The 26286-nt window shown below is 41.1% G+C and overlaps 1 protein-coding gene across 8 annotated transcripts in view; it reads left to right on the forward strand.

Moving 5' to 3' along the window:
• Window positions 1–26286, forward strand: part of ESRRG (estrogen related receptor gamma) — a 617883-nt gene that overhangs the window by 125548 nt on the left and 466049 nt on the right. Inside the window, exon 2 of one of the 8 annotated variants that reach the window (XM_055334269.1) lies at window positions 10401–10526. The exons of the other annotated variants lie outside the window; for them this stretch is intronic. The gene's annotated coding sequence lies outside the window, so the exon portion shown is untranslated. The remainder of the gene's footprint in view (window positions 1–10400; window positions 10527–26286) is intronic. 8 annotated transcript variants of the gene reach the window in all.

Raw genomic sequence — 26286 nt, forward strand, 5'->3', positions numbered from 1 at the left:
ATAATTCAAGCATTTCTCAGATATTACCTTTTTAATGTGGTTTACGTTGACCATTCTGTTTTAAATTGTTGCCTTCTGCCTAGAACAGTGTACCTGAGACATGGTAGGGGCTCATTTAAAAAAAAAATATTGAAGGAAGGAGTAATGAATGCATAAGGAAGTGCTAATGCTGCTTTTTACCACCCAGGGCAGCTTGGTGTCATCCACTTGGCTCATTTTCAGGTGCTGGTGATTGGTCTTTGCAAAGAGTCTCTAAATGTAGTGATCAAGTGTGAATGTTTTTTTATTTCTGTGGGAGATTTCCTGTCATTCAGAAATCAGCACTATTTCCATCCTCATACCTTTAGAGTTCCAACACAGAAAAAGAACAGAAGAGGTGAAAAACACGTCTACTAAGGCATATTATAGGGGACAGGTTGATATTATTTAAGGGAGGAAATTAATTGAGCCATTTCTGTAGACATTAGGCAAATTGTTTCACTCGGAGTTAAAAAGCAGCTGGGGAGTATTAAAGTATAGGGTGCCTGCATGTACTTTATGATGATCTTAGCTTATGACCTTATATTGCTTTTATTTCTCTATTAAATCAAGATATATCTCATTGAGGCTGCCATCGCACATGACACAGCATGGTTCATTTTGGTGCATGTGAACAGAATTGTCTTTGATGGAATGGAAAAGGTGTATCTGTCTTTGGCATGTGCCTAGTGTGGGCAGTCTCCGGGTTGGAATTTTGAACCGCAGGAATCTCCATGGAGTGGGAACGGAATGCACACACCTCGACCATGTGAGTTGAGTGCTTTGCTGAGCTTCCAAGGTCCCTGCCCCGGAAGCTATGTCTTGCCTTCTCCCCTGTGAGATTCCTTGCATCGTCCCTCCTTTGGTATTTATACAGCAAGAGCCAAGTGAGCTTTTCAAATTTATGAAGCATCTCCGGAAACCAAAACTCTGTAAAAGATAACTGTTATGGATTGAATTGTATCCCCCACCCAGGTGTTGAAGTTCTAACTTCCAATACCCCAGAATGTAACTTTATTTTATTTTTTTTAATTTTTTTAATTTATTTATGATAGTCACACACACACACAGAGAGAGAGAGAGGCAGAGACACAGGCAGAGGGAGAAGCAGGCTCCATGCACCGGGAGCCCGATGTGGGATTCGATCCCGGGTCTCCAGGATCGCGCCCTGGGCCAAAGGCAGGTGCCAAACTGCTGTGCCACCCAGGATTCCCCCAGAATGTAACTTTAATCAGGAATAGAGTCTTGATAGATGATAGGATAAGAAGAGGTCTTTAGGATAGGTCTTAATCCTTAACTGGTGTCCTTAGAAAAGGGAGAGATTTGGACACAGAAGGAGGCACTGAGAGAATGGCACTTGAAGACTAGTCTTCATTGCCACAAGCCAGGGAACTCCAAAGTTTGCCAGCCAGCTCCCAGAAGCTAGGAGGGAAGACTGGAACAGGTTCTCCCTCACAGCCCTGTGAAGAAACCAACCCTGGTGACATTTTTGATTTTGGACTTCAAACCTCCAGAATTGTGAGACAATAAATTTCTGTGCTTAAGCTACCCTGTCCGTCGTACTTTGTCACAGCAGCCCTAGCGAGCTAATATAACTCTTCCCTCGCATACCATTTAGCAGCATTCAGGTAACACCAAAACAATCAACTTAGCACATTTTAGGTGTGAAAAAACTTGAGTACAAGTAAAGATGTATGGAATAGACTAGGCTCATGTAATGAAGGAATCATTTAACTCACATTTCCATGAAATGTTATTTGTGAATTACAATGGCTTGATACCAATATACCTACTACAAAATGCCTGTAGATCTTATTTGACTATTAGAACCCAGGTATGAAGAGGTCTCCCCCCTTTAGGAGCAAACATGGAAATCATCTAGTCTACTCTCTTCATGTTACAGAAGAAGGAACTAGAGGTGAGTGATCTGCCTCAGTAGGACCACAGGAACTAGGAAGGAGGCTTGACCCAAGGTTCCCAGCATTCTTGTTTTTAAAACCAAATTTCCTCTCTTATAAAGCCTGGATTGTCACAGAGTAGCTACTCAACCACTGTTTGCTGAATGAATAAATGAGCCTAAAAGACTTTTAAGCCAGTCTTTAGAGTTTTGGTAAGATACTAGATATTTTTTCTTAGTTGAAGTAGGTAAGAATTTTACTACTCAGGATAGGAAGAAAAGTGGACCTGGCCTGGCCTGGGTCCCAGTGAGCCCCCACTTTGCTGTGTGAATTTGGGCAGGGCAGCCCCTCTAGGCCTCAGTCACATGATCTTCATATCAGAGGTAAGAATACCTTACAAGGTTATTTAAGTATGAGATCATGTATGTAAAGTGTGGAGCACAATTTGGTTATCGTCTCCGAAATCTGCTTCAGAGACTGGATATCATCACCCAGATTCTCTTAATGGTCATTTCTAATTTTGTCATAAATTAGATAAATGTGTTGAAATGCATTCCGAATCCATTTATACTTTTCTTGCTTGTCCAATACCTTGGGGTTTAGGAGATCTAGTTTATTTCATGCTGTATGAAGGAATATTTCCACTTATCTCTTATAAGTAGAGTGATTAAGGGTCTGCTCCTATATGCACACCGCTGAGCCTAAAATCACTGAAAACCGATTCTTAATTGCGATAATATAAATAATAAAATGTGAGCAAAATGCCAAATTATGTAGGGATAATGGAACAATAGAAAATATTATAAGTGGCTTCATATTTGCAAAAACGAAGTAATGTCTAGGTAAAATATGCCATTTTCAAAACCTATTTTTAGACCCATGTCACACAGCGAAATGAGGATGGTATAGTAAAATAGTAAGAATATAATTGTCCTGTTGTTGGTAGGCAAACAGCGCTGGCAAAGGTGTAGGAAAAGCATGTTAACATACGAAAGTTCATTTTTAGTTTCTTTTTCTTTTCCCTGTGTGCTAACTTTTTCCTGCAGCTTTAAAGAGGAGCATCACAGACAATGTTGGTATCTGTTCTTCAGATAAATCATCTATTTTACATTTGAGGTATTTAGCTTTTCGTGCATTTTATTATAAGAAACAATTGCTTGAAAACAGGGCCTTTGTTTCATAAGAGGGTAGCTGCTTCCACTTGAAATCACAATCCTTTGTGATATTAAAATTAGCTCCTTAGCAGGAACTATGATGTCACTAAGGTGGAGAAGCAGCAGTAAATAGCAAGTGGATCAATCCTTAGGAAACAAAGATCCTGTTTTCATGCAAATACCTTTAGTGATTAAGAAAGGAAAAAAAAAAAATTTGAGCAGAGGTGAAAGAGCTGTTGGTGCTACTTTTTTAGAGAAATAGCTGGAAGCTATTTAGCCATGCAAACTGGTGACCTTTACCGTTCTCTCAAGGTTAATGGGGTCCAGGAAGATGGTAATGTAATAATTTGGGTTTCTTGGATGTCCCACTGACTTATATTGTGTGTCCCTCAAATTTGCTCGCATTTTTTATGGTGGAGGAGGGTAGTGTTGCTTATAAAACCCATCGGGAATCCCTCTGTTCTTATTCCAAGCTTCTTTCTATTTAGAATTATCCAAGTATAGAGGAAAGATGACCTCGGCAAGGAAATTGTATAAATTCTCCCTTTTATTCGTGTTAAACACGAAGCTGCAATTCGTAGCTCAAATATAAAATAGTAAGGGGTATTTGTTATAAGAAACCTGGAATGTAATATCACGACTCTTAAAGTCTAAGACATCCATAGCCAGAAACCCTCAAAGCTTGGGGATTCGGTGGAACCGTGTTACTGGAATATACATCTCAGTCTCCCCTCTATCCCCTGCTGAACAGCAAAAGGAGAGCTGTTCACTCCTCTTCTGAACATCCAGGGAGGAAAAGCTGGACATGGGTTTGTGTTTCTGTCCTCAGGGCTGCCAAGTGAAGTGGCTGCTGCTTCTCTGCATGAATATCCTGCTGGTGGCAGGCTCTGCAGGGCCGCCTTTAAGGAGCTCTTGAGAGGCCAAGTGTTTTGGTGTTATCAAGAGGGGCTCATTATACCGAGGGAATCAATTTAGAATGACTTTAATGGGATTGGGAGTCAAACTGCAGTAGAGCCCTATGACAAAGAGAATTTAAAGTACCCTGTATTTATTATGCCTTTCTCTCTTTAATTATGTCTGTCTTTAATATTCTACTGTTAGCTCCTTTAATGTTTTTCTTCTCCACGTTTTTGGCATTTTTATGATTTGCAGTTCCATTCTAAATGGGCACATGTCATAATGTCATCTAATTCTATTGAGAAAAATGCCCCCGTTTCCTGTGGCTTTTGGCCAAGCCATACTATTACTTTTGATTCGGATATTTTTTTTCCCACAGATTATGTAGGCTGTGCAATATAAAGTAGAAGATTCTTTCCAATTTGAAAAAGAGATTTAATGCTTTCTTTTGCAATGTCCTTGGGGGCATTAGGTGATATGTCTTAGAGTCAGATTCTTAACGCCTAATACAGTGTCTGGTCACTGAGAGTGCCTAGTAACTGTTGGTTAAATAAATGAATAAGTGAATGAATGAATGATATCAGCATTCAAAGTTCACCACATTTAGACTCTCAATATTAATATAAAATAGAGTTTTGGCCTCTGTTGACTGGACTGGGGGAGGGTCCAGCATTTGGGGGGGAATAGTGAATATATAACATGATAGACTGAAAGCAAAGTCCAAATATTTTTGACTATTCCTCGATCTTTTCTCATCTTCCCTTCATTCATTTATTTATTCACCAGTCAAAATAAGGAGGCTACTATGTGCAAATTATTACATTACATTTTCCCTTTCTCTTTTCTTCTTCTTGACTGTTCTTTTTCATTTCCTCTCTGATTTACCTATGCATCTCTTTTGATTTTTTACTCTTCTGTTTCGCTTGGATCTTACCTATTTCCCTGCCATCTGCTTTTTCCTCCTCTTATCGCCTTACTCTCTCCTTGGCTCCCACTTTTCCCCTTGATCTCCTTTAGTACTTACATTTCTACTTCTGGTCCTCTGCATATGTACATCTTACACTGTCCTTTAAAAAATACATCCTCTCGTCTCCTTATCTACCCATTCCTTCTTTTCCTTCTCTGTAAAGACCAAAGAAACATAGAGACGTAGTCATGTAAGTAATGATCCCAGATGCTTCACCTTCATTTCAAAACCTTGCTCAGATTTGTTTATGATAACCGCTGGTTAGATCTATTCCATTACCTTCAGGTAAGATCGTGCCTAAAACCCTTCAAGCACAGGATAAACTGTCCTTTTAAAAAATATCAATGAAAGCCCTCCCCAAAAGGCTATTGTTGGACTCTCCAGAGTAACCTACCTTTTGAATTTTGGCTTTGATTGGAGACCCCAGCCCCTTCTACATTTCTGTCATCCTCTGCTTTATAGGCAGAGGGGCCTTATAACAACAAAATAAAAACAAGAATAGAATTTGATCAAAATATAAGGTTGGTTTATGGTAGAATCAAAAGTATAGGAAAATATAGCCATGGAAGAGAGAAAATGCTAGAGCCATTCTTGAAATTTTGACCTCATTGATTTATTCGTTAAAATAAATTAAACTCTAGATATCATATTAGTGACCGGGGATTCAACAGTGAATAAGATTGGACTCCTCCTATGGGAGATAATATTCCACTATAGTGTGATGAAGGACATGATAAGAGTGTAAGAATGGCACCCAACCCAGAACTTGGAAGGATCAGGATACACTCCTTGGAAGAAGTGACAGTTACTCTGAGTCAGGAAGAATAATTTAATAGTAATAGGAAACATGGTGGAAGGCAGGGATCTATATCTGGCAGTTGGAAGCATTACAGGAACAACATGGCTGGGGCATATGGTTTCTGTGATGTGACTACAGGAACACAGGCCATGGGGGTGAAACCATCAAGGTCTTATTGGCTATGCTAAGGAGTATGGACCTCATCCTGGAGCAATGAAGAGCCACTGAAGGGTTTTAAACTTGGGAGTAGTGTTTTGGAGAGGTGCTCCAGAAGTATCATGGAGAATGGATGGCGTAAACTCACAGATGGGTACAATGAGGAGGTTATAGACATTAAGGGGAGAGGTGGCAGTCACCTTGCCCAACGTGGTGGTGGTGAGCCTGGAAGTGAGGAGGAATTGAGGGTATATGAAGAGGATAGATGCACAGGCCATGCTGATATATTGGATGCAAGAGATGAAGGAAGAGTAGGAGGTCAAGAATGGCATTCAGTCTCTTGGGCTCTGAGGAGAGGTATTATTTCTGAGGAGTCATCTCGGTTATCTTTGATCTTTAAGTGCAGGCTAGTGTTCCTAAAAGCTTCCAGATTGACATCCCTGAAGACTAATGCCATCTTCTATTTCATCACAGTGAACAGCAAGGCTGGCTTCTGAAGGTGCTCTCGTCTGTTTGCAGAAATCCTGCACAGCAAGAGCAGGGCCACGGAGGGCTGTGGACATATTCTTACGCTGTTGAGCAGGTTGGATTGAATTGAGTGTTGTCAAATAAATGGTTAAAATAGATTTCTTACTACCCCTTATAGATGAGTTCAGTCAAAATTGTTGTACCAGGATGCATGTGTGTGTGCACACATGTGTTTATACATGTATGTCCATTCACTGTGTGCACACGTGCACGTATGTGTGCATGTGTCTGTGTATAGAGATACAACTCTTTCAGTTCCCCCATCATTGGGAGGATCTCATTTAAGTCCTCTGAGCTTCTGGTGGTGCTTGTGATGTGGATACCTACGCTAGCTGCTGGAGAGGAGCCCCTAACCCGTTTCCACAAAAGTGAGCCAGTCAGTTATAATGATTTTTTTTCACGGCCTAAAGTCCGGACTAAATTTGAACTGGTGACTTCAAAGTGAGTGACTTCGTAGCCCATTACCAGTCCCCTGAGATATGCAATCCACTTTAAAGATACATTTTAAATAGCCTACTATGGGAAATGTAGTTAGCAAGCTCAGATATGCTTACATTTAAGATCCCTCAGAAATGCACTTACAGATTTAAGGAAAAAAAAAAAAGTCTTTGCATGAAGTAAAATGCGCATGAAAGATGATTCATTTTATTAGAGCAATTAAAACATTGGCTCCTGTTTTCATCCATCATACTCGTGAAATAAAAATATATTGGAGAAAAAGTGATATTTACCTGGAGATAAAATTTAAAATATAAGAAAGATAAAAGTCCATTTTTTTTTTTTTCTGAAAGAAGTAACTGAAAATCTGCTGTAGGTTATAATTCAGGCAGCACCTCATCATTATGGACCAGGAGCCGGAGTGAGATCATTGTGGAACAGGAGCCAGGGTGAGCGCAATCTCTACCCAATATTTTTTGAGGCACAAATGTAGCCAGGAGTGAGTCATTCAACAGGGTACCTCAGAGGTGGAGGGTCTTGGATATAAATGGGCAAGACTGCGGTATAGGAAAATCCGTCACCTTAACCTTGGACGAGCCGTCGTCAGCTCCCGGTGAGTTCACAGAAATCAAGTTCTCTGATTCCGGTCCGTGCCTTAGGCCGTGTCCACACTGCAGTGATGCTTCAGGTGACTCAGAGATGGCTCATAAATTCGACTGTCTCTGCTCCCAAACTCCAAGTGATATAACCTTTCTTTCTTGGGTTGCAAATAGTTATATAAAAATAACATGGGGGCGAATGATTAATCTGTGTGGACTTTGCTCATTGCCTTCCTCTGAGAATGTGCCAGTGAAGAGAGAACCGGATCTTTGGTTCTGTCAAGGAAAGGTAGGAGAAGCAGCAAAGAGGGTGAGGGAGGGATGGCTTCCCCTCACCTTGTCTGTTTATTCAACATTTGTCAGTGTGGGATATCAAGAAGGACGCGGGACTTAGAGAAATATGAGGGGCAATCCCTTGGGGCTGGACGTGCTACTTGCAGACTTGTTTTCAAGGGTGAATGAAATCATTCATATATTCGTTCATTCATCAAGAATTTATTGAGTTGCTCCTAATTGCTAAGGACTAATAGGAATAATACGGACTTCCTGCTCTCATGGAACTTACATTCTAGTGGGTGAACTAGATCTCATGCCCACTTGAACAAATACATATATAAAATAGCAGCAGGTGGGTGATAAGCCAGGTGAGGAGTGAGAAGTACCAAATGGGTGGACTGTTCTACATCAGGTGATAAGGGGAGGTCTCTTGGATGAGGAGGTGCCCCTGTTCGGTGCCCTCCTGAATAGAGTGACGAGGGAAGAGTCCAGGGCAGCATCCAGCACAGTGCCGGGCACGTGGTGAGCACTGAACCAGTAGTCACTCTTGTCATTATCACTGTCATCATTATCCTGGATAATAACGGTCTACATTCAGCCTGCGTGCCCTTTTGAAAATTTGGGAGCCTATAAAATCTTATAGGAAGTTCCTTTGTAGGGCACACTGTAATGGACTTCTCTATCTGTATATAGAAAGACCTTTTCTTTTCAGTTACAACTTAACTTTGGAGATAGCTGATCATGTTCAAGGGAAAATCAGCAAAAACTGCTTGTTTTTTTGTGATTAAACATCTTGAGTTTTTTTTTTTTTTTTTCCTTTTTAGTACAATGAAAAATTTCTTGCCCACCTATGTCGTGTCAGGCTCTGGACGCTGGGGCAACCAAAACTGTCATTGAGTCTTTGCCCTCAGGAAGCTTAGAATCTTTTTTTTTTTTTTCCCATCTTAATAATTCAGGACTCTTGCACTATTTGAATAGGAACCTGCAGGAGGGATTTATATGCTGACAAGGCTCTGTAGAGTATAGAAAAAGCAAGTTGCATTTGAGTGTTAACTTTGATGTTTGTTTAGTTTTATAAAATATGTAAGAGGCTTTTCCATTAGTGAATAAGACTTTCCAAAAGCTCTCAGAATCTCATGTCACAAGTAGTTAAATATTACTCAAGGGGAGTCACCAAGACTGACATTTTGGGAACTGAAGCACGATGTGTGGTTTAGGATGTGTGGCCAAAGTGAAGCCCCCACTCCCATCTTAATTGAGGTCATGCAGGTCCAGCTGATTCATTTGGTCTGAAAAATCCAGACTGCATGGGAATCCAAAATTCACTTGGCAACTCTTTATTATCCTTTGGCCTTTGTAAGCAGCATATCGCACCCTGTCTGGGGAAAAAGCTGGGGATGAGAACCTCAGCCTAGGGATATTTCAATGCTGGAATGAAGTAGAATTTTGGGAAAAGTGATTTACACATGAGAGGCACATAGGATGCATCAAATGGCACAAATGAGACGTGCCTAGAAATTGCTTGCCAGAGTCTCTTCCCACTATTCGCAAAGTCTGTAGTTTAGATTTGGGACCAGACATGGCACCTACTCGGAGCCTCATGCCCTGACTTTAACATAGCCATGGCTCATCACACTGCCTCATGTCTCTGGTTTTTGTTCTTCAGGGGAATGTTCTATTCTATCCTATTCTGTAGTTTTCTGTTAGGTATGCATCTACGGGTTCCTTGGCCGTAGAGCCTATTATGTGGGCAGGAACTTTGCTTATTCACCTTTGTATACCCAGTGCTTGGCCCTGAGTGGGCTTTCAATGAATACTTGCTGAATTAATGAAGGTGTAGAAATGATGTACAATAGTGGCAATGGTACCAATGTTAAAACCTTTGGGACTCAAGGGAGTTTGGCTAAGGACAGTCAAAATGTGAAATTGGAGCAAGACTTCTAGTATTAGTTTAGATGGCAGAGCACTTGGTGCTCTTTTTATGACCATTTGAAATGGTGACACATGAAATTAGCTATTTTTTCTAAACTTTATGAGACCAAAGTAGTACCATGTGGTGAATGTTAAAAGAACTGTACAGGTAGGGCTAAGTCATTTGCTTTGATTGCTTTTGATTACATATACTTTTAACCTTTAAAAAGTTTTTTTTTTTTTTAATTTTTGGGTGAGGTACCCCTCACCATCAAGTCCTAACAATAGAACTCAATATAGGTTACAAAATATCCGTGTTCTGGAACAGGGGTGCACATTGATTAAAAGCCACTGCTCTAGCGTTACCATCTTTGACCTTCATGGTATCCTTCAGGTTATATGCTTTGCTGACACCACTGACAAAATCTGGATGGCTTGACCTAAGAGTAGACCCCTGCTGGCAAAATCTCTAGTAATGACATTCCTTTGTGAAATCAGATAATTTTAAGAGAACTGCTGGATACGACAGAGATTTTCTTAATGTTGCTGTAGGTTATTTATGTGGCTTGTTTATCATCCACATTTCAACTCAGAATCATTATAAAGGGCTGAGGATATCTCCTTTCCCCCTGAACCTCACCGCCTCACACATCAATCATTTAGGCTAAAGGCAGACCACCCCTCTCAAAAAAGTAAACTTCAGGCAACTGTTTAAACATCCCAGCAATTACTGATACAGAAAACCTTTCTTCTCACCAGTTCTTCTCAGTCTTCTAAATACCTGCTGTTGAGGCATAGTGGAAACCCATGGAAATTAAGACATACTGCCAGGAAGCGGCAAGCTGGCTGCAGAAACACACTTTTTCCCTGAATGTGAAGGAAAAGGTGAGCCATCACTGAGTTTTGGGGGACAAGTGAATAATGGGTGCACGTCAGAATGGGAGGAAGGAAATCAGGGGCGGCATTTAAACACACTCATGCATACAGGTTGTCAAAGATGTGGGTTGAGTTTTTTGATTGGTGGTATCTCAAAAAAATCATACTTTCATTTATTGCTTATTGAACTTAACTGGAGAAAAGGTGATGTGATGCATCAGGTGGGTCTGTAAATATCTCTCTTTGAATAAAAAAGATACTGGTATCTGATGTTTAGTTTCATCTATTGGCAGGAATTACCCATGCGTCAATTTTCAGACAAGTAATTAAATGCAAATAGTAGGCACCTGAGCAGGTGAGGACTCCCATCTGCAACATCTGCCTTTCGGGTCTCGTGGCTGAAGTGTGATTGTTGCCATTCCAACTGACTATAGTTAACTCTTAGCCTTCCCTTGAATGGAATAAAAAACTTGAGGCCCTCCAGCAATGCATATGAAGCTCTTTCTTGTTCTTTATGCACACTTATTTTCTTGTTCAGTTTTATCCGAATGAGTACTCATAATAGACATTCTCCTTGAGATGGAGTTAAATTACTAGGGATAAAGGGGAGGGCTCCCCAGAAGTGTCTGATTCTGCTCCCCAAAGACACGAGTCACCTGGGCAGATGCCAAGAATAGCGAGTGTAAGGACCAGCATCTTAGCCAGGGAAAGGTAGATGAGGGAGGTTACCAAACCCAAAGACTGATCCACAAAGGGAAGCCAAGTATGAATGAAGTAGTCAAGCCATCAAATCAAAACCCATTGGATGTGAGAGAAGGGGCTCCCAAACAAAAGGACAGAAACTAAGAAGGAGGCCAGAGCCAAGGACTGGATAAACAACGAAGCTGAGGAAGAAGTCCCATAAAACAGGCAGGAGGTTGGAGGCAGTGGGCTCGTTACCCACTTTCTGTAGCTACAAGCAAAGGCCCACCCTGAGTGCTGAAAGTTACAGTGAAGGAAGTAAAGGGCAAGTGTGAGGGATCCTGGGCAGAGGTCCAGGTGAGATAAAACAGTCTTTCACAGATAGTCCAAAAAGTCTCTATCATTTTCATGGAATACCTGAATCGTGATGGTAAGACATTTTCCCCTTCAAGTCTCTAAGTCAAGGTGATTAGAAAGAAAGATGCTGATGGATGCAAACAGCTTCTGGAGTTAATTATAATTAGCAATGTCATAGTAATTATGCAACTACAGGTATGTCCCTACTCTTCCAAATGCATTTTCCCTGTTGAGGCTTAAATACCCCAGAGCCTTAATTTGAATTCCCACAGAAACAGACCCTGGGACAAAGGTCCCATGGCAAGTAGTTTATCTGGGAAATAATCTCAGTAGAAAAGTGAAGAAACAGAGAAAGGAAGTCAGCCAATAAAAGGTTTTGTAATCAAAGAAGTTATAACCGGAGCTCAGTCCTGCTGGAAAACTCTGGGAAGCCTTGGAGTGATCCACCAAGAAGTGGAGGAGATGGCATATTTGCATACCAGCTCTTGTGTCATTTCTTGATTCAGGCTGTGATGGGGGATTGATTCCTTGGCACATCACCATGCAAGCAAGTGGGCAAACCATCATGGTGGGCAGAGAATGCCTTCTGGCATTCAGAAAAAAAGGGAGGTGATGACAGTTGAGGCAGCCTACATTGAATAGATAAGGATGAGGGACATGAGCGGGCTACTGATGAATTTCTGCTCTATCCATGGAGTATCTTGGCTAACTGTCCCGGTCTTAAGCCCATATCGCAAAAAAAAAAAAAAAAAAAAAAAAAAAAAAAAAAAAAAAAAAAAAAAGTAGACATGAAAGGAGTGTCTTCATCAGACTCTGGACCTGGACTTCTTCTACAGGACCTAGAAGGACAGCTTAGATAAAACGCCTTCAACATACCTTCCCACTCCTTTTCCCCCTGAAATTCAGTTTCCCCCTCAAGAAGTATGATGGTAATGGAATTCACATCCATTATAAAAAGACACACACATGAAGATGTTCCAGACCTTTAGCATTGGAAACCTATTTCCAAGCAGGAAGGAGAAGCTGGACCAGGCAGCAGCAGTGATTATCCTCCCCCTGGAGAATCATTGGTACCACTAGAATTCTGCTTCTTTATGAGTTGCTGGCTTTTTACACTTTTGGTTCAAGCATGCCTGCATGATCCCTGTCTTGAACATAGCAATGCTAGAAAATGGTTATAAAATTAAAAATGCAAAATTAGCTGCGACAGTGAACATTTGTTCAGAACGAGAAAGGAAATCACAAAAATATTTAAATTTAGCCAAGCTTACACATATCAAAATATTAAAAACTTCAGAAAAATAACAAAAATTTAATTAGCTGTTTGACACTCATCTCTAAAAGAATTTTTCCTACCTTTTATGGCTTCATGCTCTTTGATTGTCTCTTCATATGACAACAAAGATTTTGTGATATCCTTTTCTATGGAGAGAATAGAAAGATAATTTAGTCTTTCCTCTAGCATGGTGACTGAAATTTGCTTTTTGTTGTTGATGGTTTAAAAAAAACTTCTTTCCATTACACTACTCATTATTGGCAATGTTATGTAAATTCTTAGGATTGTTGTCAAGTTTTGGGAAAAATTCTGTCAAGCTTCTTTCATATGTGAGCTATGAGATTTAGAAGAATCTTCTAGACTACAACTTATTTCAGACATTTCAAACCTTACTTTTCTTCCAAGGCCACATATAATCAGTGCCCCCAAGGAGCACCTTTACATCTCTATGACCCTTGGCCCTGTGTTCTCAGACATGTTGGTGTCATGGTTGATGGAGTGGTGGGAGCACTCCTGAAAGTTATTTCTGTGTGGGATGACTAGCAATAGTTTAACTAGCAATATGTGGAAATGGTTGTGAACCACATATTTAGACACATTACACTCAAGCTAAACGTATTACCAACTCATCCGTCTCTTAACCAAATGCCAAGAATGCCTGCGGCCACTCCTAGGCCATCCAACCAAGGAGAAGTGTGGAGAGAAAGTTGTAGCTCAGTTGTTGAAATTCCTTGCTTTAGGAAATGTCACCAAAATACATAATTGTGTATACATGGGGCTTTGGCAGGATCTCTGTAGCGAGGAGACTTAAAGCATAGATTCCCCTCAGCTTCAGTACCTTTGCCCACAGCACAGTTTTTGGAAGCTGTCGTGATCTTTGTTTCACATTTGTCCAGGAGACCTGTATTCTAGCTCCCATGGACTGGTTTACATCTGTATGGAAGTTTCCTAGCCCTTTGCCTCCCAAATCCTTGCCTGTATCTGTGTGGAAGCCTCTCCTATCCAGCTTGACTCTTCTGGATCAAGTCTAAGGGAAAGGTTTTAATGCATTTACCCTCTTAGGGCTTTACCATCAGCTGTCCTGAATGCTACTCCTTACCCCCCACATACACTCCCCACCCCTGCAAGTGAGTGATGAGATTGTGGTAGCTGATACCATGAATGACACCAGACAAACAGCTTTTAAGCAAGGCTTGACCACTATCGCATTCTACAATATGGGAGAGGTGAGTTTTATCCCATTTAGCTTTATGGAAAAGCAATTTATTAACTGAAAATGATCAGCCTATCATTTATGTGAAAAGATATAGGGGTGGGGAGGATTTTTCCATCACAGGAAGATATTGACTGGAATTTAGTTATCAGGGAAACAAGTTTGCCTTTGAGATGTTTGGATAAATTTGCACCATTTCTTCCTTCTCCAGCATGGGTGTGAGGGTGAAGTTTCCAGAACATTACTCTGAGTTTTATTGACCAGCCTCTTCTGGTGTGTGTGGAGGTTCTCTGGGGGAGGCACCTCTGTTAGCTAAAGACTCTCTTTACCAAGGTTCCATTCTTGTGCGGTTGGGGAAACCCATAAGGTGGTTTATAAAGCTGTTCAAAAGAACTTGCCCTACCTCATCAGCCTCTCATAAATACATTCTGAATTTAAGAGTAATCACAGACTCTCTCCAAGTGATCTTTGATAGATCTGGTTTTGTGACAGTAGCCCTGGAACCTGGACCTGCCATAAAAGGGCCCACACTGGCAAACTCCACCACAGTTTTGAAATTGGAGCCTCACTTTTGCCTGTGAGAAAGCCATGGTAATAACAGGGAATAATGGTTGCATACACTGGTGATTTGCACGAAATTATTCTTGAGTTTATTATTTAATAAAGAATACTCAGAAATAGGCAAGTAAAAAATGTCATTTATGTCACAGATGGAAAAGCTACATATATGTATTAATGGAATTCATTCACTGGTTTATGGACCCAAACTTCTCTTGGGACTCCACAAATCTACTAGCATGTAGACCTCTCTCAATTTGACAGGAATGCAGATTAGTCACCAAATATTATCTGTGAATAACCCAGGCTTATGCAGATAATTCTCCAGGGGGCTCAGTACGAGACTCTCTTCTGTAGCAGACAGCCTAGGAAAATCTTGAGGGGAGTCAGCCCGGAGATTTTCAGTAATGTTGGTTGGTTGTGCTTCTGCTGAGCAGACAAAGATGCCTGGGCCATCCTCACTGCACGAAGAATCTTTGTAAACATTCCTCTGGTCAGCACTTTTCCAATATAGGAATGGTTAAAATTCTCAGGTATCATCCCCAAAACAGATGTTTGTTTCTGCCAAAACATTGTAAAAAAGCATCCATCTTGAAGATGTTAGAGAAACAGATACTTGAACCTGCAGTGTGCACTCTGGCTGTTAAGGCTTTGCTGAATACAACTTCTATGTTTGGGGAACTGTTTTGCATGAAGCTAGTGCCAGCACCCGTGAGCAGGTCATTCCGTAAGTGTGGTATGGATGCATTTAGGGAATTAGAAGGTCTTAAAGCGATCGTAGGGATTTCTTTCGAGTTCTCAGTTCTTCAGAAGAAAAAAATATAAAGAAGAGTATGTTCCTGCCAGAGGTTCAGAGAAACCTGGACATAGCTCTTGTTTCTTTTGTTTCTGGAAACAAAGCGTGGGATTTGCTTGAGTCCTACACATGGGAAGCTCTAAATGTAGTCATGCTCTTTGGTTATTTTTAGCACATGGGTCTCCACCTACTCTCCCTTCTTATTATTCTCAGCCCCCTCCCCCAGCACCATGACCCTATATTTAGATCCGAAGCATCATCAGCGGAGCTGTGTGACCACAGCAAGGTTGTGCCTGTAAGTGTGGCAGGATAAGGGGTTATTTTGCCTAATGGAAGAGCTATCCATTTGGGATTGTTTCATCCTCGGGGGGGATAAGGCTTTGCTGTATGTAAGAAACCTAATTAGCAGGCAGGATCTCTTTAATATCATTTTGTAGAGGGAAGCATTTTTGTAATAATCTGGCATTCATTGCAAAAAGCACTGCTGTCATGTGTTACCAACTTTTTGGAGGGATTCTTAAAAATTGTGTGTGTGTGTGTGTGTGTGTGTATTATACATATATATAGACACAAATAAAACCTCCATAGAAGGGTCATTTTATTCATATTTGCGTAAAATAAGAATAATTTTGATTAATAAAAAATGTTTTCATCCAGAAAGATGTATATCTACTTTTGAAAAAAGAAAATTAAATATATGAAGATATGCCAGGGAATGACCAAAAAGAAAAAAATGACCAATGCCCCTGGGGTTGATACTAACTTTAAGAGTAGCTAAACATGGACTAAGCACATTTCATGTATTGTTTCCTTTAACCACCATGTGACATATCAGGTGTGTAGTAACGTTCCCATTTTACAGACAAAGAAACTGAGGCTTAGCTAAATAACCCATTCAAGGTCTCTGAACTGATCTGATTTCAAACTCAGGTAGGCTGACCCTGGGTCAGAGTTCTTAACCGTTATCCTGATTTCCCTCAGAGAAAGTTTTCTGATAGTTCATGTTATCTTGTGTGTGTGTGTGTGCAGATAAAATTGATTGTGACCTAGGCACCTGAAGGTGGCTGAAAAGACCAGAGCATGTGATGTCACCCTTTTTGTAGGCAGAGTCCTTGTTTTTCATTAAGCTCTAGGTCTTGAATCAGAAATATTAGAAAAAGGCTTTTGTCTTTTGCTTGTTGCAGAGTAGAGTTCTCCCCTAGAATTCTCTTGCTTCTGAAAGCCAGTCTCTCTCTCTCTCTCTCTCTCTTTTTTTTTTTTTTCCCTGAAAGCCAGTCTTATGAATGAAAAGCGTAATGTTGGAAGCTACAGATTGGTCTTAAGTAAGATGTTCTTTTACCATCTATTCCATTCCATTAGGATAATTTCCTTTCTTTCCCATTTTTCCTGAAAGTGCTTTATAAAACCACAGGCTCTTCAGAAGTTGCCCTCCCTTGTCACCCTCCAAGTGCATCCCTGTCCATGGGTACAGTGTCTGTTGGGGGGAACGGGGAAGGAAGGATGCACCCCAGACATGGCTGGTCTTTGTTTATGGGGGAAAAGAGCAAACCGTGGGAGATGAGCTCTCAGGTCTGTTGTTTAGACTAGCATATCATTGCCCAATAGGACAAATAACTTGCCTTGTTCCTTTACAAATCTAAAATATATATATATATATATATATATTTCTTTTTTTTTTCCTTAGAAAAATCCCCAACTTCCACCTGTGTGCTTTCTATCTAAGGCAATGCTCTGGTATTTGTATCAGAGAACTTGCGTTTCATTATTTTCTTCTTCTGAAAAGTGCCCTTGGGTGCAGCTAAGCTCTTGTAGACTTGATATCAAAGTTTCATGTTTAAAAAAACACACATTTTTTTAAAAATGAGGGGAAAATTCCTGGCATTTTAGGGAAAGGTGTTCTCCGAAGGAGGGAGGAAAAAACTATGGAGAATAATGAATTCATCAAGCTGAAAATGCACGAGGCAGCGAAGCGCTCAGGCTTCAATACACGGCAAATGGAAAGAGAGCTCCCATTACTGTCGAGATGCCCAGACACAGCCCTGCTAATCGCTTGGTCATGCTTGGGAGACACTAAGTCATCACAGGCCATGACATGGTGAGAACAGGGTGCCAGGGGTTTGTTGTAAGAAAAAATTGTTGATTTAACATCCATAACCAGCAGCACTCCCTTCCCCGACCCTCATCCTCTGACGACAGGCCTTGGTTGGAAAAATGCTTGTGTGTGTGTATTTAACTCTTTAAGTGCAACACAATAAGAAATCATACGGGAGGTAAAAATTGTTGAGGAGGTGACTACTTGAACCGAGAGATTCATTTTTATTTATTTCCACGATTTGCTCTCGCTTACATATGCAGATGTACAGTATTGAATATAAAACTGTTAAAGTTAACATTTATGGGAGAGTCGCTTTGTGGCAAGTGTTGTTTTGAGTAACATATGTGTATTACCTCACTGGCTCCTCCCAATAACCCTGTGGAACAGGGTACCGCTCTTGTCTTCACTTTATAGAAGATAAGCAGCCTGCATAAGGTCACATAGCTAATGAATAGTGGAATCGAGTATGGAACTGAGATTGTTTGACTCCGAAGCCTGTACTGTTGACCACTATGCCTTGTATTAGATTATGTCCTTTGAAAAATCCAATTAAACCAGATGACAAATTAGTTGAAGAGACAAAGTATACTTTTTCATTCTTTCAACATGTGTTTTATTGAGCATTGTGGCAAATTACGGTGGAGTGGAAAGACGGACATGCGCATTACTCCAACTCAATACCATTCCTGCTGTGATGGGAATAGGGCCAGAGGTGGCATGGTGGAAAAGGCATCCCTGTCTCCCAGGATTGCTTTCATGTGCACTGCCATATAACCAGTGAGTAGTATGGTATCTGGCTCTCTTCGTAGTTGGTCAATAAATGGTAGAGTCATGAAAGGATTCAAATGGATAACATTTCAACTGAGACTTTATGGATAAATAGAAGTTTTCCTGTGATCAGGATGAGGACAGGGATTATAGGATGAGAGAAAAACGTGTGTAAGGCAGGAGACCACCTGAAATATTTTGCAAATGACACTGGTTTTGTGTTGCTGGAGCATACAATGGAAGATGGTTGAGTATAGGCAAAAGAGGGAGCCAAGATTGTTCAGCTTATGGGCAGAGTTATTACAGACATTCCGAACAACATGCGTTGGATGTGGGTTTATTTGAAGGAGTGAGGATACCATTGAAGTGATGTGAGGCAGCAGAGGAGTAGTCCCTTTGAGGTAAGGAAGCAGCACCTGGGATGATGGATGGAAAGGTTGGAGTCTGGAGTAAGTAATGTCTGTGAGTGTGAACTGGTGCAGTGCCTGTGGAGTTGGAAAGGGGATAGACTTAAGCAATTTAGCGATAGGTAGACTAGCCGAGGCTGGTTGTTTATTAGATAAGGAAAGAGGAGATGGGAGGAACTGAGGATATATTGCTGGTTTGAAAAAAAAAAAAAAAACAATTAGTAAGCAGGGGTGCCATTAATTTGATGAGGAATACAAAAATGGTATAGACTTGGCTTAAAAATTGTGAGTTTAATTGTGTCAGCTTTTTCAAGTTTGAGTTTCTTTTAGGGCATGGCTGGAGATGTCTAAAAGATAGTTGGACACACATGACTCAAAGTTAGGTCACAGACCATGTCTGAAAAATAGCCGTCAATAGACCTGGAGATCACAGCAAGGTGGTCGTTCCATGCATGGTGGTATAATGCAGAAGGCGAACAATAGTACCACACAGATTCACAAATCGGCGAGACAGAGTAGGGCTTAATATGCCACAGATGGGGTTATTAAAAGAACTTCATGTAAGAGGGGATCTGGGACTAGAAAGTTAGGTTTTCAATTGGGTGGAAAGAAAGAAAGGGAAACAATAGTTTTGTAGAGCAAAGTCCTTGGGTTTTGCAATATGATGTTTTAGGAGCTTCCCTTGGGAGATGTCCATTTCAGATATCAGATTGTTTGTTTCTGGAGGTTATGGGGCTTTAGGAATTACTTTAAAGGGAACTAGGGGCTCGATGACACATGTGCAGTAGTGTTAGATCACTGAGAAGCCCTCTTCTGAAATTGATTGGACAGCTGGCTATACGCCTAATGTGTTGGTGACAACTTGCCTCTAAAACAAAATTTCAATTTCCATCCCAATTACCAAACACTTACTATAGTTCTTATTATGGCACCAGTCATAGTTCTAAATACTTTAAATCTTTTACCCTTAATTTTCACAATATCTGTGAGATAGGAACTCTTATTATCCTCCTTTTACACAGGAGGAAATGGAGGCACAGAGTTTGAGTGGCTTGCCAAGCAGCTGGTGAGTGACTGATTCTGGATTTTGAATCCCAATGTCCTGGGTCCACCCTACTGTGTTGTCTCTCTGGTATGATGTCCAGATAACCCAAGGATTGAAGAATCCTGGCCATGAGCAAGCTGGCAAATCATCGGTTAGAGTAGGGGCAGGGGAGGGAGTAATACTGCTATACTGCATTGGGGCCATGTGTTTAGTGCCAGTCCAAGAGCAGGACCCTGGTAAGTTCAGAGGAGAGGCTTAATGCCCCATGAGGCCAATCCTGAGTCACACATAAATGCCCCACAAGGAAAGGCCCCTGGCCTATCCTCACCATGGGGTCTCAGGAACTGGGGCCAGAGGAGATAGTGCCAGAGAGAAGGGGCACCACTAAAGGGGCTTTTCAATTTTCAGAGTCAAGACAGTGTAAGCTACATCTGTGAGCCTACCTGGCTAACATCCAGGAGAACAGACCAGGCAGAAGGAGAAGGAAAGAGCCCAAGCATGAGAGCAGACTTCTTAAGGGCAGGTTGTCAGATCACGTGAGTGCAGGTGAGGAGACCTGCCCGTGTGCACCTGCTGGCTGTGGCCTTCAGCTTCTGGAGTGGTTCACCTCTTTAAGCATGTAGCAGATCAGCTCCAGGAACATATTCTCTGGAAAGAAAGAGTCAAGAGAGAAAACGGTAGAGGAAAGAGACCTTGAACTCCTTCTTCAAGAAGCCAAAATAGCCCAGTTTTCATTCTGTCACTGGATACACAGAAAAAATGTCTTACTCAATACAGCGTAGCTGTACATTACTGGAGCATGATGGGGGATATGCATAGAGATGGCTTTTCCTGCCCTGTCACCGAAGAGCTTGGCATTCAGGAGCATTGCACACAGCATTGGGAAACTGAGACACAGAGTTGGCCATGGGGTTAAGAATGTGGATTGAGATAGAAAGATAGATAATGGATGTGACTTTGCGGAGTTAGCACACTGTGTCTGGGAGATCTTTCTTGACTCTGGTAGGATCAGCGTAGCACATTTGAATAGATCATATTTTATTCTCTGTATAAAAAGAGTGAGATCTGGGTTTTAATACCAACTTTGACACGGACTGTCTACCTCGGGCCAGGAGCTAGCCAACTTGTTCTGTGAAGACCAGACAGTAAATATTTTCCTTTTTCTCTTCAACTCTGACCTTCCAATACAAAAGTAGCTTTAGGCAGCATGCAAAGTAATGAGTGTAGTTGTGTCCCAATAAAACTTTATTTAAAAAACAGATGCATGTGGGAGCATGGAAGTCAGAGGAGTCAGATTTGGCCCAGCGGCAGTTCTTCACCAACCCTTGTTTTAGGCAAGTGACTTGACTTCTCCATGTCTCATTTCCCCATTCATCCTGTTGGTAATTTTTCTCACCCAACAACTCAGGGGGTTACAAGTGTCTGGCATTATAAATAATTCATAGACAAAGGAAATCTGGGTAGAGAATCAGGACACTTTGGGTCTTGGAGGGCCAGGTACCAGCCAGCTGTGGGACCTTGGCCTTGTACTTATTGTCAAATTTTAAGGAACTTTTCAGCTCTTACATTCCGTGTAGAAGGGTACAAGACAGTGTGCTCCAAAAATGAAGTGAAATTAAGACTATGCACGTAGCTAAAAATTTCACAAAGTAGTCCACTTCATTTCTTAGGTTAAAAACAGAAGTACAGGGATCCCTGGGTGGCGCAGCAGTTTAGCGCCTGCCTTTGGCCCAGGGCGCGATCCTGGAGATCCGGGATCGAATCCCACGTTGGGCTCCCGGTGCATGGAACCTGCTTCTCCCTCTGCCTGTGTCTCTGCCTCTTTTTCTCTCTCTCTCTGTGAGTATCATAGAGAGATTAATTAATTAATTAATTAATTTAATTAATTTAAAAAAACAGAAGTATAAATCCTCACTGGAAAACAAGTTTATGTAGTCTCCAATTGGTAAGAGATTTTCCTCCTAAGAATCTTCGGGTTGAATTAGAACTTAACTGCAAAGGGCTTGACAGATAAGGTCCAATGCCCTCGCAGAAGGCAGAGGAAATGTGCTAGTCTAGAAGACTGCAAAGAAAGTTTCTCCTAAAAAATGTTTAAGCCAGTAATGGAGCAACTATAATTTCTCCAAACAACGTAAGAAACAGACATAAGGGGGAAAAGAAATGACATTCCACTGCCTTTAACCCTTTTAGCAATGTAAATGTAAAAGTTCTGAGCATAGTATAAGGAGAAGATAATGCTGTCTTTGCTCTGGATGCTCTGTGCTCTGGAGGCCACCTTGATTAAACTAATAGAGGGGTGGGAGAAGCTCCGGGTTCACTGACCCCCTCCCACCCCCCGCCCCAGTGTACTTGATTTAAGGCCGGACACAGAATGGAATGTGCCTAAACACTCTCTTTCTCTCTCCTTCCTTATGAAAGTCATAAGAGTAATAAGGAGGAAAGACAGATTCATTCGAGTACAACCCATCGTTTAAGCACAAAACAAAACACAATCCTCATTATTGAAGAGTAATAAAAATGAGTCTAAGTGGCAGTTAGGTTCCTACAAATAAAAATTGCTACCACCGCTGCCGTTGCCTGTCTTTGTGAAATGAAGAGATGAACGCTACCTTTGTTCAATGAGCCCATAATTAAGAGGTGTTTAACATTGAAGGCTATTGCTTTAAAAAGATATTGCCATGTAAATGTCAGGCCAGTGGAGACACTGGGTTATGAAGGTTACACCTGCCAAAGGTAAACTGAATAAAACCAGTGGCACAGACATGGCTTAGAGATTCGCCCAATAGCTAAACATTTGCAGCCTCACGGAGAAGCATTTTAGTTTCATTCTTTTCAACTTCTTTTTCTTTGAACCTGGGAGTGCTGGAGTGGATGGGGGAAGGAAGTAGTACGTGTGTTGTATATACACACACACACAAGCTTTTAAGAGCATTTTCTCTGTTGATATACTAGGCTGTGCTCCTATAGCTTCAAGTAGTATTAACTTAGAATTATTAATGTGACTTCTAGTTTGCATATTTATATACCTTCCATACCTAAAAATGTTTTTCATACTTTTTTGTGTTAACACTAACAGTTTTCCGGGATAGATCTTTCCAACTAACTTGGATTGGATGTTTCTATTAGTTGGTGTTAGCTAAACTGCAAAACATGCTCTAAAATAGACTTCAGCCCTAGGAGGATTGCAGAGCTAATGAACTAGCAGACAATGGTTGGACCTATCATGGACAGCAGCCCTCTTAGCAATCTTTGCTATAGGGTAAGACAATTTGATGCTGAGCTTTTTGGTTGAAGAGGTTAAAGTGACTTGTCCCAGTTATCTGCTCTTTGAAATGGAATCATGCAAAGAATTCTACAGGGGACCAGCAAGCAGCCGGTGCTCAACAAATGGTGGCCCTTTTCCGTTGGTGTATGAGATGTCCTGGTTATTCCATCAGGTGACTGTTTTGTAGTCTAAGGATGGCTCTTTGCAACCAACGAGGTTAGATCCCAGACGTTTGTGTCTCTAGCACTGTCCACCCCCCCAAAGCTTGAAAGTAGAACAGCAGAATAATAGAAGGAACTGAAGTGAATACTCTCAAAATTCTGCGGGTGCCTGCTTTAATGAGCACTATTTCCAAAGTGTTTGAGAATTATTCATTTCTCTGGCTAGATAGAGATCAGAGCCAGAATAAAGGAAGGACCCTCCAACATCATCCACCGAATTGGCAGGACGACTACAGGTTCTATACTTTCTGATTGGCTCACTTTGGGCTACTGAATTTACCAAGAATGAAACAGAATCTGCTTTTTTTTGTCTCTCCCCTTTTCCGTATCTGTCCTTGATCTGGCCAGATTGTTGTGTTAAAAAGGTGGCAAAGATAGGATGTTGAAAGAAGGATGTGAAGTAGAACAATACTTGTTCCTTGTTTGATAAAGCAATCTGATCTCATTTCTGAGTCCCCAGTTGATGTTTGTTTTTATTAAAAATGTCTGTAAGGGTAACTGTTCCAAGTATATTATCCAAGATAATAAAATAACTAACTTTGCTGCAGGATCAATAAGAGTAACAAAAATATATGTCTACTGATTAAGAATGACACAAAACAAACGTGTTCCCTAAAACAGATAGCCTTGAGGGTTTAAGCATACATCATTCGATGTTTAAATTCTATCTGCAGTTTGTATTTTTTTTGGGGGGGGTAGGATTTACAAATTACTTTTTTAAAGTATGTTTGTAGCCTGCTGAGATAATCCTGAACAAAAAAAAAAAAAAAAAAAGAAAAAAGAAAAAGAAAGAAAAAAAAAGAAAGGGCAACCCAGAAACCGCCCTCCCTGTCCTCCAAGGGAAGAAAAAAAGAGGAAGAATGGAGGGGGGTGGGAAGGGACAGAAACCTGTGTACTTCATCCAGGGAAAGTAATTGAAAATGCTAATTCTGTGCCCACAGACTAAAACTTTGAAGGACAGGTCCTTGTCATTGGACTCCTCGAGAAACAGCAGAGCAGAAATAAAAATAGATCATTGACCAAAAATATCCCTTTCCAACTGAGAAGTTTTAAAGTGCTGCTGCCCATTTTTCTGTTTAAAAAATTATAAACCAGCGTTTTTATTCTTTACCTTGAGAACTTTGGAGACTAATGTATGTGTGGTTTAGGAATAGAAATATTATGATTCTCAGTTTAAGAAATGTTGAGATCTTTTTAGTGCTGTTTCCCCCAACCCCCCCTTTGGAAAATGAATTATCTGCAAGGGTCAAGTTCAGGATATTGTCACATCAGGCATTTCAGAGGCTCAAGGAAGTTAACAATTTTGGGAAAGAAGAACATAGTTGGAAATTACCTACGTTTTTTTTCTTTAAATAAACAGAAATGTTAATGATAATGATTGTAATTATGATAATCATTTCTTTCCACTTTAGCTTTAAGCTCAGGAATTACACAGGGTCTGTGGCTGATTTTCAGCATTATAACCAGTGGGGTGGGGACACTTATGGCAACGTGATCACGTACTGTGTTAAAAACCTGGCATCTGTTTACTGGTTAGTGAAAATCAAGAATGTGGTCAGAATGCAGGGCTAGGTTTGGAATCCACTCCTTCCTTCTTGCTTTCTTTTATTCTTTGACATCCATGTATGATTCCAGCACTCTTCTGGGCGCACAGCAGTGAATAAAGGAGACAGTTGCTCTGCCCACATTGAACTTACATCTGGGAAGAAAATAAAGAAGGGTAATAGGCAGGATGTCAGATGACAGGAAAAATTTGAGAGAAGGAAGGAAGGTGGAGACATACTTTTCAATAGGGTGGTCAGGGAGGACTCCACTGAGAGGACATTTGCAAAAAGACCTGAAGAAGTTGCTGGGGTAGTTATGTGGATGGCGGACAGCGGTGCTTCCAGGCAGTGGGGACAGTAGATGTAGGTGTCCTGAGGTGTGTGGTACATTCAAGGAAAGTTAGGTCAGCAGTGACGCTGGAGGGAGGTATGCCAGGGAGAGAACAGTAAGAGGTGATGGCAGGGAAGAAACGGGCCCAGGGCTACATGTGTAGGGTCATTTAGGTCACTGTCATGGCTCTGACTTGTGCTCTGAATGAGATGAAGATAAAGCCTTTTGTTGTTGTTGTTGTTGTTGTTTAAGAGGATTTTGATGAGAGGAGTGACATGATCTAACTTACTTTGTAAAGGTTCATTCCAACCTTCATATAAGGAATAGACTCAGGAGAGGTCAGGGCAGAAGCAGAGAAACTCACTAGGAGGCAGCTGCATGAATCTAGGGGAGAGGAGACAGTGGCTTGGGCCCTTGAGGGACACATGGTGGTGGGGAAAAGTGATTAGGGTCTCTGGATATACTTTGAACGACGGGTCAACATAATTTGGTGGTAGTTGGGATGTGGGGTGAGAGAGAGAAAAATCTTTGAACTGGAGACTTCCATCCCCCAGCCTTGAAAACCTTAGACAGCTTCTCATTCTCCTGTCAGGGATAATAACAAGAACATATATGAATACTTTACTTTAAAAATTGAAAAGCGGGGATCCCTGGGTGGCTCAGCGGTTTAGTGCCTGCCTTTGGCCCAGGGCGTGATCCTGGAGTCCCAGGATCAAGTCCCAAGTCAGGCTCCCAGCATGGAGCCTGCTTCTCCCTCCTCCTGTGTCTCTGCCTCTCTCTCTCCCTCTGTCTATCATAAATAAATAAATAAATAAATCTTTAAAAATTTTTAAAAAATAAAAATTGAAAAGCTTTTATTTACGTTATTTTGTTGAACTTAGGCTGTAGGTATTCACTCATCATTCAGACTAAGTAACAGAGGCCCAGTGATGTTAAATACTCGGACCAAGTTTCTATAGCTGGTCAGTGGTGGAGCAAACTCCAATTTCATGTGCAATCGGTATCATAAAGATAATCTTCCTTATTAAGTGCTGGGACCATAGCCTGTGGGGTTTCAGCATTTCAGTTATCTGAAGAGCCGTTTGAGGAGCTAAGTCAATGCAAAACATCTCAAATACCGTTGTTAGGAATTATTAGGTATGGGAACATGTATTATCTTTTGTCTGTGAAGATAGAGGTGCTGACCCACGGTGAAGTACATCTGGCCATGCA

Source organism: Nyctereutes procyonoides, unplaced genomic scaffold (genome assembly GCF_905146905.1).
Source record: "Nyctereutes procyonoides isolate TBG_1078 unplaced genomic scaffold, NYPRO_anot_genome, whole genome shotgun sequence".
Lineage (NCBI taxonomy): Eukaryota > Metazoa > Chordata > Mammalia > Carnivora > Canidae > Nyctereutes > Nyctereutes procyonoides.